Below are 11,338 nucleotides of genomic sequence, written 5' to 3'. Positions count from 1 at the left end.
ACAGAATGATAGAAAAAGACAGTATTTTACTCTTCCACACATCCTCATTTGGATTGAATAATTTTCCTGTAACAGCCCAAAAGCTTGATTCTGTGCTGTTCTGCATTGAGTCTGCCTTTCAAAATCAACAGCTTGTGTCAGAGTAGTACTATGCCCTTTACTTGCCTAAGGCATTGAGCATCTTTCACCTCTGCACACAGTTGTCATGACAAATCATTGCTATTACAAGCTTCTCATCTCCTAATTTGCATTCTTCTGCGATTTCTTTTATTAAGTGTTCAGACTACTCCTGCCCACAGGAGTGGTTTCAAGTGGCAGTGCTGGAGGGATCCATCTGAACAGGGCCTGTTGCTGAACAGCTGCCCCAGCCAGAAAGGCTCCTGGCACATTCCTGAAGAGGGGTCACTAGGTGTGACATGTGGGGCTGTGACACACCCAGCCTGGGCTCCTTGTCCCCTTTTCTGTGGAGCATCCCTGGTGGGGGAGTGTTACCCTGTCACTCGGGATTACCCTGGGGATGGGAAACATCTCCTATTTGGAACCAGACGACACCACCAAACATGTACGTGGACATCGGGGCCTAAATCGATCTCCAGGGACAAAATTCAGGGATAAAGTGGAGGAAGGCGTAAGTCACAGAGTGAAAAATGTCCTTCAATGTGACCTTCCCTAAGAAGCGAGCAGGAATGAGTGTCCATTTGCCCAGCTCTGACTTCCCTATAAACCTGACGCCCGGTCTAAGGGAGAGGTAAAACCCAAACGCATCTGTGCTGGGCATTTATGCCTTACACGCCCTCCCACATCCTTCCTGAATGCCAGGTAGCTCAGCGTGCCACAGCTGCAAAACCATCCTCATCTGCTATTTCTACGGCAAACCCTTGTTCAGCATTCTGATCACTTTTCTGTCCCTGATTTGATTTTCTCTTTGCCCCCAAATTCAATTTTCCAGCAAATTATCCCAGCTGCTCGCAAGCGTCGCCCGAGCGCCGGCAGCGGAGTACGCTCCTTTGTGGCACACGCCGCTCAGCGAGGAGCGACGGACACGCGGCGGCCGAGCCGCCCTCTCTGTGAGGGCGCTGCCCCGCCGGGCCTGGCGGGAACCGACCGGCGGCCGCCCGAGCGCGGCAGCGCCGAGACCCCCAGCCCCGCAGAGTGCGAGCTCCGCCCGGCAGCGCCGCGCCCCAAGGCGCCGAGGGGCCGGGCGGGGCCGCGCAAGATGGCGGCGGCCTCCCCGCCCCGGCTTTGTGCCCGCGCCGCGGCCCCGCGCGCCGCCGCCCGGCAACAGCGACACCCAGCGGCGCCTCTGCTCCGCCGCCGCCCGCTCCCGCCGCGTCACACCGCGCGCGCTCGCCCTTCCGCGCGTGACGTCACAGCGCCACCGCGCGCTCCCGCGCGTCACCGCGCGCTCCCCGTGCCCCGCGTGACGTCACGGGCGGGCCCGCCGGCGGCGCTGAGCGCGGCGCTGCGGTGTGGGGCCCGGCCCCGGAGCCGCCATCCCTGAGAGCCGGGCCCCCCTGCTGGACACCGGAGAAGGGCTCATGAGCTGCGGGGGTCCGCGATCACCGAGACACGGAGCCGTTTGCGTTGGAAGGGAGCTTTAAAGGCCCTCTAGTCCAATCCCCGTGCACTTCCCACTAGACCAACGTGACCAGCCTGAATGTTCCCAGGGATGGGACGTTCACCGCCTCTCTGGCCAGCCTGTTTCCGTGTTTTACCACCCTTATCATAAAAACTTGTGTCTAATCTAAATGGACCCTCCTTTCGAGCCGTTATCCTTTGATCCATTACAACAGGCCCTGCTGAAAAGGTCGGCCCCACCACAGTCTGCTGTTCTGAAGTGCAGTAGGTGGTGGGCCATGACAGAGTGACAAGCATGTGATTCTTCTCTGTGCTTTTTACAGTTCTGTTCCTTCTGCTGGCAATTTCGGAATTCTCTGGTACAGATTGTGAAAGCCTATTATATAAGGGCTCTTTTCCTTCATCTCTTTAGGTATTTGCATATTTTGCCCCCAAAAAATCTCTTTACAGTTGCGTATTTCCAACACTTCCCATTTCAGGTTTGCATTAAATGTGTGCCTGACCCTATTTGTGCGATATAAAATAAAGATCAGTACTGTAATACAAGTGGACCTAATAGATCAGGTCAGGGATAATAACCAGTGAAGGCTGATGGGTCTGCAGAGGGTATTAAGAGGATGTATGGAAGAAAATTAAAGGATCACTTATGTAGCAATTACTGTAAAAAATACACATCTGCAATTTCCAGGAAGCTCAGAATCCCCATGAAGTTCAGTACTAGATGCACTCATTCCAGGATAAGATGGATTTGACAGCCCTGAGTTTGAGGAGTTTGCTTTGCTGTCTCAGCCTCCATTTTTACAAGTCCCCAGTGTCTAATAATGCAACTAGTCTGGGTTTCTGTTTTCTATTAGAAAAAGTGTCCTCAGGTGACAGCTCCATGCATACACTGAAACTCAATTGTTCTAAATATAGATCAAGCTCTGATTCTGTGTGGTTTTCAATAAGCTCTTTATTTGCACCTTCTCCTAGTGAATTATTAGTGTGGAAACTTTATTGTCATCAGCTGCAATATTGTCTACTGTTATGCCAGAGAGTTCACTTGGGTTTTTAGTTTTTATCTTCCCATGCATGTCCTGCCAAGGGCTCCACACACATTTTCCTGGGCTGGTACCTCCCATATTGTCTGCTGCTCGTGTCAGAGCAATCACTCTTGTAAAATTTCCTTTGGATGAAGTGTTCTCTTTTTCTTCATGAAATATTAAAATTTTAAAAATTTAATTCTTGTACTGTTCCACTGAGATTTTTGTTCCAACTCACAACCTTGAAGTCTTACCAGTGACTCACCCCAAGTAGTCCTCTGTACCAAACTGTCACAAACTTTTGCAACAAACTTTTGTCATTCACCTCAGAAGTATGCACAGTCCAAAGGGAAGCAGTTAGCTCTCTCAGCCTGTGCTATGTCCTGTGTTACACAGGCAGGTCTCCAGCATATTTTTGCTTTCTGCAGCACCCAGCTCCCTCCAACCAGCACCCTGAGTTGAGGGATTAAGGTGAACCCACAGCACGGCAGGAATGAAAGAGGTTCACAGCTACAGCACAGGGTGCAGGATAGGAATTAATGGAGGGGAGTGATGGAGGCCATTGCTTCACATGGTGAATCCATGACTGATTCTTGTAACACTTTCTTCTTATAATATCCGGGTGAAAAACTGTAGCCCATGTCTTGGTCACTCGGTGGAGTGTGCAGTCTTCACTGTCTGCGTGGTTCATAATTAGCCATCTTCACCTAGAGTAAAAGGAAAGCTGTTAAGAGTATTGGAAACCAAACTCAGAAATAAAGCCAGCTTGTCTTCCTTTTACTTGCAGGGAGAATTCACTCTATTTCAGAAAATTTGCCTGTGTGGGGAGATGCTCATTGCTCCAGTGCTTCAGGCTGAACAGTTTTTTAAATTCCCTGTTACTCATGTAAGCATGGCTATTTAAGCCCAATTAACAATGGTCTTTACACTGTTGGTTTCTTGGGGAATAAGGCCCCCAGTTCTGTTGGAAGGTGTGAGGTGGTTTGCTGCAGCCCCGCTCCATTCCATGCTGGGGAATTACCGGGATTGTGGGCTTGGGGGAGCTCACTCTGCACAGGTACCCTCACCCTGCACCCCTCAGTGCTCATCACCCCTCGGCACAGCTCCTGCAGCTCCTCCTCGGCCCAGAGCCTGCTCCAGCCTCGCTGCTGGTGCTGAGAGTGAGGGATAACACTGTACTGTTCTACTGCTGGTAACTGGTGCTAGCTTTCTAAAAGCTATTATAGTACTATGGGACTTGACCATTTAGATGCTACTGCAACTTAATATTAATAGAAACCAGTGATACATGCGAGTGTTTGAATTATAGGAATTATTTCAGAACAGTAGGACAGAAATGGTCCTTTTCTCAGCCCCTCCAGTTTATTGAAACTGGTTGTCTTCTCTGGCTTTTCTTAGTACACCGTAACTATTTACATATAATTTATTATAAGCACATGTTGAGTAATAGACCATCAAGCTTTTGGAGCTTCTATTTTCAGTTACATTAAATAAGAAATGCAACTGCTGAAATTTGTTTTCAATGGTATGTTGATTAAAAGCTGCTTGAGTTTAAAATTTCCAACCATCTAAAATGAAAACCCTTCACATGCTTCATGTCCCTGGCCAGCCAGAGAGTTTATTTCCTACAGTGTATAAATAATGGAATTTGCTGTTTATATGTATCCATCATCAAACTAGGTTAAATTCTCAATTGGCAGTGTGAATTGTCTTGCAGTGAAGCTAACTAGCTGGAACTAATTTTGAAATGGGTATAGTGCATAATTATGGTAACCTAGTGTACAGGGACTGATCTACCTGAATCAGTCATATCTGATGAAGAAAAACATGAATAAAAATTACATTGAAAACATAGCTGCCTGCTTATAAACTAAATATATTTTTGGAGGGGAGAGGGCGGGATTTAAATTCCTTTACTTAGCAGAAAACGAGTGTCAAAGTTGAGTGTGTTTCACACTACGTTCTTCAGTGAACACTTTAAGCATAATCATTGGCAACAGTTTAGGGATAATTTTGCCTCTGGAGAGTGGGACAGGATGTCCATGGAAAAAGTGAAAACATTCAAACAAACTTCATGGTTGTAAAATTGACTTAGCCTTATATATTTTAGGTTTCCAATACCAGGGAAATATGTAGCAGGAAAAAAAAGAGAGTAGCAATGTTGATTTCCATAATGGGGAAATTTTTGGTAGAAAGGAGGTTGCCAACAGAAGGATTCAGCAAGGATGAACTTAGCAGTGAAGCACTGGAAGGAAATAGGTGAAAGACATGGAAGGAGGTATGAAGGGGAAGGTAATTTAAGGGGATTAAATGCAGAGAGATTTGCCAGTCGTGCTGGAGTTTGAGGATATCTGAACTAGAAAGGGACTGGGGGAAGGGATGAAGCCTTTGAACACAGAGAAATTTATGGACCTCTGAAAGGAGAGATAAAGATAAGGCCTTTCAGAGATGGCTGAAGATGAAAGATACACAATTAATCTAACTTTGGGAGATCTATCTAGCTAAGGGAACTGCAAGATTTAAAACTTCTGTTGCTGCTGCATGACACGTGTTACGGCATTGTGTCTCCCTGGGAAACACTCAATGGCTGGATGAAGAAGGATTCCAATTACCTTCCAGCTCCATGCCTTGCCATGTTCATACTGTTTTTCCAGTGTTATTGGCCAACCATGAGCTTTGTGACAAACCAGAGTAGTCAGCCTTTGCTATACTATTATTTTTTCACCTTAAAAAAAAAAAGGAAGAAGCACTTGCAGCTAATATTTACCTTGAATGTAGCTCATCAAGAACCCAGTGACTGAAAGGCTCTGTAGGTGTCCAACTGCTGGCTTGTTATCTGCATGCAGTGGTAAGACAGGTGCTGAGACTTTCACTGGCCCTCAAGTAACAAAAGTACTTCCCTATCAGCAGCTACTGTTTATTTTAGTTTGATGAATGCCAGGGTAGCAAACAGCATAGGAAGGAACACAAAAATGTAACATCTTTACATCTTGGGGATCATCTTGGGGAAGAGGGAGTTGTGGACTGGACCCAGCTTGGCTAAGCTGGAATGGATCAGAGGTGTCGGAGTACAAACTTTTGCAGTTGTGGATATATGGATTTCTTAAGGAATTCTTCAAGTCTGTGTTTAAAAGCCACAAGTAAAAGCCTCATTCCTCTCCTATGGAGGAAGTTATTCCTCAGATTATGATAATTATGATCAGTAAGCTTTTCTTGATACTCAGTATATGTTTTTGCTTCTCACTTGCTCTCTGGACTCTGATGTTCCTTGAGAATTCTGCTGAAAAATGCCTTTCCTTCACTGGTGGTCTTCTTCAAATATCAGTAGGTTGTTATCATGTCCCCCATTAATCATTTCTTAGCCAAGCAATTTATATTTTTAACTCTTCTAATGTCGCCTCATAAATCAATCCTCTTAGTCTTTGGATCATATTTGGTGCTCTTCTTTGAACTCTCAAATTTGTCAATATCCAGAAATGTGTATAATATTCCAGATGGAGCTGTACCAGCAGCATGCAGAAAGTGGTATTTGTTCCTATCTCAGTGATGTGACCCTGTCCAATATTGTTCTGGCCTTTTCACGCCATAGCACGTTACCAATTCATGTCATTTAGCGTGAGCTATCTCCCTACATCTCTTTCATCATTATTGCATCTGAGATTTTGTCTTCCTGTTATTCCTTCTTAGATGCTTTCCCAGGCTGCATTATTTTCCAAGTTGAGTCTCCTTTAATTATTTGGTTTCCATGGTTCTATCTTCTCTAGGAATTTCTCTATTGTTTTCTTTATACACTTGTCTTTCTGTTTTTCACACTCATATCTGTGAGTTTCATTGAAGTGCTGTGGACTGTCTTTTCCAGATCATTAATAAAGTAAGTCCAACAGACTGTTGCTAGCAGTCATCCACATGGCAGCCAGGAGACAGTTCCCACCACCTTGCTACATTGCAGCTTATTTCCTGTAATTTCATTACCTCAGCAACTTGAAAGCCACATGGAAATGGCTGAGCCAATGTGAATTAGTTTTTCAGCTAAGATCCTGTGAGATACAACATCGTGCCCCTATTAAAGCTTATCTGCACTTGGATACTCCCCTGTCTGTGGTCAAGGCCCTGCACCCAAGGCTCGCTGAAGACAGAGTGACCACTAGGAACAGAAACTGGATTTACGAGAGTCTGTCTGCAGCATCCTTGCTGTTGTTCAAGGTGGTAATGTTAGTATTTCCCTATGCTTGAATTTTTCAGTTATTTGACTTGTGCACAGTGAGCGTTAAGGAGTTTAGCTAATTCTTTTAAGTCCTGTAGAATGCATGTTGTCTAGGCTTTTTTATTTGTTCACATTTCCCTAATGCATTTCCCTATATGTCCTTCATTAGTTGTTGCAGTTTCTTTCACAGGATCCTAATCCGACTCTCTCTCAGTGCTCCCAGCATTTCTTCCTTTTTTTTTTTCCCACTGAGGAAATACATCAAAAGGAACTTAATATCAGAACCATTTCTGAATCTTTCACTTACTCTTCTCATGTGTGAAAGGATCTGTTCTCACTAGCATTTATTTTCTTCAAAGAATACTTATTATAGCCTTTGAAAGAACCAAGGTCAACCTCCTTGACATCTCTGCATAACATGAAATTTTGCAATATGTTTTTTTCAATTGGTTTGGGTGGGCTGAAGGTTTTAGGGAGGGTGTCTTTAGGATTTGGGATTGGGTTCAAGTTGTGTTTATATTTGACTTGCAATTCAGAATTGATCAATTAATCAGAAGAGAATAATTTGTCTTTTTATTTAGCTCCACTCTTTCTGTGAGGAAAGTGAAATCCTAGTTGTGAACAAACTTTTGCTCCATAACTTGATACCAGTTTCATTTTTATGAAGCACTGGTGAACTTACATTGTTTGAAATTAGCTTAACTGACCTGGATTTTTTATGCTAGACCCTGAAAGTGGATTAGAGTATATCTAGTTTTTCTTCATTTCATCATTTCCATGTATAATTACAGTTAGCGATCTCCAGAATAAGATGAAATTGAATGATTTTGTACTCTTTAAATTACACAGCCAAAAAAATCATTAGAAACATAGCCTTGAATGACAGTACCTTCTTCAAATAATTGATGAGAGAAGGAGTAGAACATGATAGCTATCAGAAGCAAGTCTTGGCTTTCAACAGAAAAAGGAAGTAAGAAACAGAGTGAAAGACAAATTTATATCTCATATTGTCTCTGTGACACTTCTTTCAGTTTGAAAGATTTTGGTAAGTGATAAATAATCAGCATAAATGTCTTAAGGAACAGACAGGTATTACTATCTCTCTCCTATTAAAGGTGGAAAAGCAAAGGGATGACAGTGAGGCAAATAAGCCATGTGGCACAAACAAGACCTATAGTGAGGTAAAAATAAAATCCCTTTCTTACTCTGTTTACCCAACATTCTTTGCCATTTAGTGTGATATATTTATAAAAAATAACAAGCACATAAAAGCACTAGGAAATGTTGCAGGAGATTCTCCTATTGTCAGGAGAAAGTCATGAGATTGATCTAATAGTTCACATTTCTAATACTTAACATTCTGAGTTATATTCCTGAATAGAGCAATTTTTAAAGATGCTGTCTGGTTCTATCAACATCTAATTTTAAGTTTTTAGGTATAATCTTTTAGTGACTCACTAGGTAGGGCTCACTCTTTCAAAAGTTCCTTGGAATATGCTACAATGATTTTCTGTAGTCCTCGTGGATATGGTGGCAGTGCACTGTAGCCAGGTTAATTGACAGAACCATTGTTTCAGCCCACTGCATATTGTCCTTTTTCCACACTGCTGGATGCAGCTGAAGTTCAATACTGTCTATACAAAGTCTGCTATTGAATTCAGTGTGCTATGAATCCACCGTGCTTAGGCAGAAAGGACTCAGAGCAGCATGCTTTTTCTGCATGTGTGTCATCTGATGTTCTGCTACAACCTTGTGCCTTAAATGTGAACCTTATCAAAAAAATTGATAAAAATTGTGAAAAGTACCACACTTAGCAGCTCAGGTCTCCAGCTTTCATTTGATTCCTTTTAAACAGAGGAATGTCTAATTTTATATGGAATGCAGTAAATATCAATTTTGAGTTATAAATACAATTAAAAAAGTGTTCTTGGCTTACTCAGAGATAGAAGGAAAGAGATGTCAATTAATAGTAGTTAAGAGCCTACATGTAATGAATGGCTAATTTCAGTCATGTTGTTAGAAAATAGGTGACTTCCTTATAAAACTTTATCATAGTTGGCACTCTTTCTCTTATTGAAAAGAAACAAAAGAATAGTCTGGCATGAAGCCTGTGCTACATTTTACCTTTAATGGAGATCTCTTCAGATCTAAGTTTGAGGCAGACTCATGAGTTATATTCCAGCAAACTTCCATTTTTATTGCTTGTTATGAATGTGAGTTTTATGGAAAACAGGACTCTCAAGCTGACAGCTTTTTGCTCTTATAAAAATTTCAAGAATTTTTTTTTTTTAACCTAGGTCTAGCAGAGTATTATTTTCTCACAGGGTGCAAGCTTGAGAAATGAAAGCACCTGAAGAACAGCCTGCATTTAGGTGACTAACAGCAAATGTGTGTGGTCTGAAGATGGAGCAGGCAACATTTAGGTGTTGGGTGTTTTGCTGGCTGCCTTCATTCAGAATAGGTGTTTTGGGGGGCTCCACCGCCTTTCTTCTGCACAGCTGCTCAGGAGATGCCATTGGTGTGTACGCAGCCGTAAAGGTTTAATGCCTCCCAGTTGTGGACTGCTTGAACCTCATGGCTGGTTGATGCCAGCAGCAATATTTCAGCCTCATTCTCTGCTGGGTCAGGGTTGGTGGTGGCTGTGGGCACTGGGAGCAGCTGCGGGCAGAGTGAGGGGGTCCTGCCTGGCCCCAGCCCAACAGCACAGCTCTCATGGAGGTGTGCCAAGCTGATTTTGTAGGTCTGCAGTGGCTCTTCTCTTCTAGTCTTCATACAGTTGCATATGAGTTATTTGAATTTATTGTTAGAAAAACCCCTCTGTTACTTGAAACATGTTCTTTGTGCTTTCTGGTGTTTTTTCATTACGCTGCAAAGGAATGTGGCTCTATTAACATTTGATTATCTCTGGTGGTTTGTCTCTGCCGTTGCATTTCTGTAGCTGATGTTTTCCTTTTTTGGGCTGAAACTCTTTTCCCCTTGTTGTGCGGCCCCTGTCCCTCGCTGTGTGCACAGTAACCCCTGGCAACACCCGGGACCTCGGCACAAACACTTTGGATGGGGCTCCCCGTGCTCCAGCGCACGTCTGCGGCGCCCACCCGGCTGGGGACACGGCGCTGGGCTGTGTGGCCTGACACGCTCCCTCGTGAGCTGCCAGAAGCCTTGTCCCTGACTGGGCTTTGTTCCTTAGCAGCAGTGCAGCAAATGAAGGTGCTGTGGACCTCTTCATGGTTTACAGCATATGAGGTTTTCAGACTCGTCCATCATTTGGCTTATTTTGTTTTAGCAGGTTTTGCTGACATCAGTAATGACACAATGAGGTCAGCACTGAATTCTTCTGTGAATCTGTCCTCTAAGGACTTTGTTTTTCCCCAGTAAACCAGTAAATAAATAAATCTGGTACTGTGTAGTGATTTAGCTTGTTGAGACACTTCAGCTCAGCAGTGCTGTGTAACTTTCAGAGAAGACCTGGTTTTGCCTGGTTGGGTGGCTGGGTTGGCAGGGGAGCAGCAAGGTCAGGTCATCTGTTGAAGGGCTTCACAAGGAAAAGCATGGATTTGGGTTGGACCCAGGCATGTTCTGGATCTGTGAATCCAATTCAGTGAGAGGCGTTATTTTGCTTTTCCCCTTATGCATCCAGAATGCACTGAACAGCCATGCTGGTTTCAAATAATGCTTCTGATAGTGAGGCAAGGAAAAATGTGGTGATATTAAGGAAGGGTGGGTAGCAATTTCTGTTGTTGTCTATGTCTGTGCAGAGACAACTCGAATTAATGGAAACCCTTGGGAGTGTCTAAACACAAAAGTTGACCCATTGAGTATTTTGCCATCTGCTTTCTTTTGGAAGAAATATTCCATAGAAAGTTGGGGAAAAGTCATGAGTGTTTTAGAGCTAGCATTGTGATATTATTTCCTGAAGATTTATTGCCTTTTGATGGCAGTCTTTCAGCAGGAACTCATGAGTAGTTATGTTGTGAAGGAATTAGGAACTTTTGTGGCTTGTCTTTAATTTACAAATCAGCAAGAGTATATCTCTCTGAGGTGACATGCGATCTTGAGTAATTTACATTATATGACACGGCAACTTTCTCCTGTGTGCAAATTGCCCTCCAGGAACGTGACAAAATGGCAGTCAGTCACATTTAAATGTTGGCTTATAACACAAAATTTAGAGCCAACTTAAAAGTTTTTTGGACTCGTGAGTGATCCCATTGGAAAAGAAAATTCAAAACCAGAATTTGAAACAAACTGGCATGTCATCTGCAGTTTCAATTTGTTTGCTCATCTTGTCTTTCAATACAGCTTTCATTTTAAAAGGCCTTTTTGTGTTCGGTAGTTCTTTGTTTAGAAATATCCTTTTGCATATTTAAATCCTTCCATATGTCTGTGCACATTTAATTTTTGTTACATTTTTTGTCTTACTTTATTTTCCTTCAGGATCTGAACAATATGTTAAATATGCATATTTGTGCTGTTTGTCTCTACACTTACTGCCTAATTAGGAGAATATTTTCCTATTTGTCCCTGGTAATAAAAG

At 43.2% G+C, this 11,338-nt stretch overlaps 1 long non-coding RNA gene across 1 annotated transcript in view; it reads right to left on the bottom strand.

Annotated features, from left to right (window-relative positions):
• Positions 1-2,512: 2,512 nt before the first annotated feature.
• LOC136363478 (uncharacterized) overlaps positions 2,513-11,338 on the bottom strand; it is a 50,602-nt gene continuing 41,776 nt past the window's right edge. The window contains exon 2 of the long non-coding RNA XR_010743996.1: positions 2,513-3,307. This is a non-coding gene — a long non-coding RNA (uncharacterized lncRNA). The remainder of the gene's footprint in view (positions 3,308-11,338) is intronic.

Source organism: Sylvia atricapilla, chromosome 7 (assembly GCF_009819655.1).
Source record: "Sylvia atricapilla isolate bSylAtr1 chromosome 7, bSylAtr1.pri, whole genome shotgun sequence".
NCBI classification, from domain to species: domain Eukaryota; kingdom Metazoa; phylum Chordata; class Aves; order Passeriformes; family Sylviidae; genus Sylvia; species Sylvia atricapilla.
Note: the sequence above shows the minus strand (reverse complement) of the source record. Positions and strands in the feature narration are given on the sequence as shown.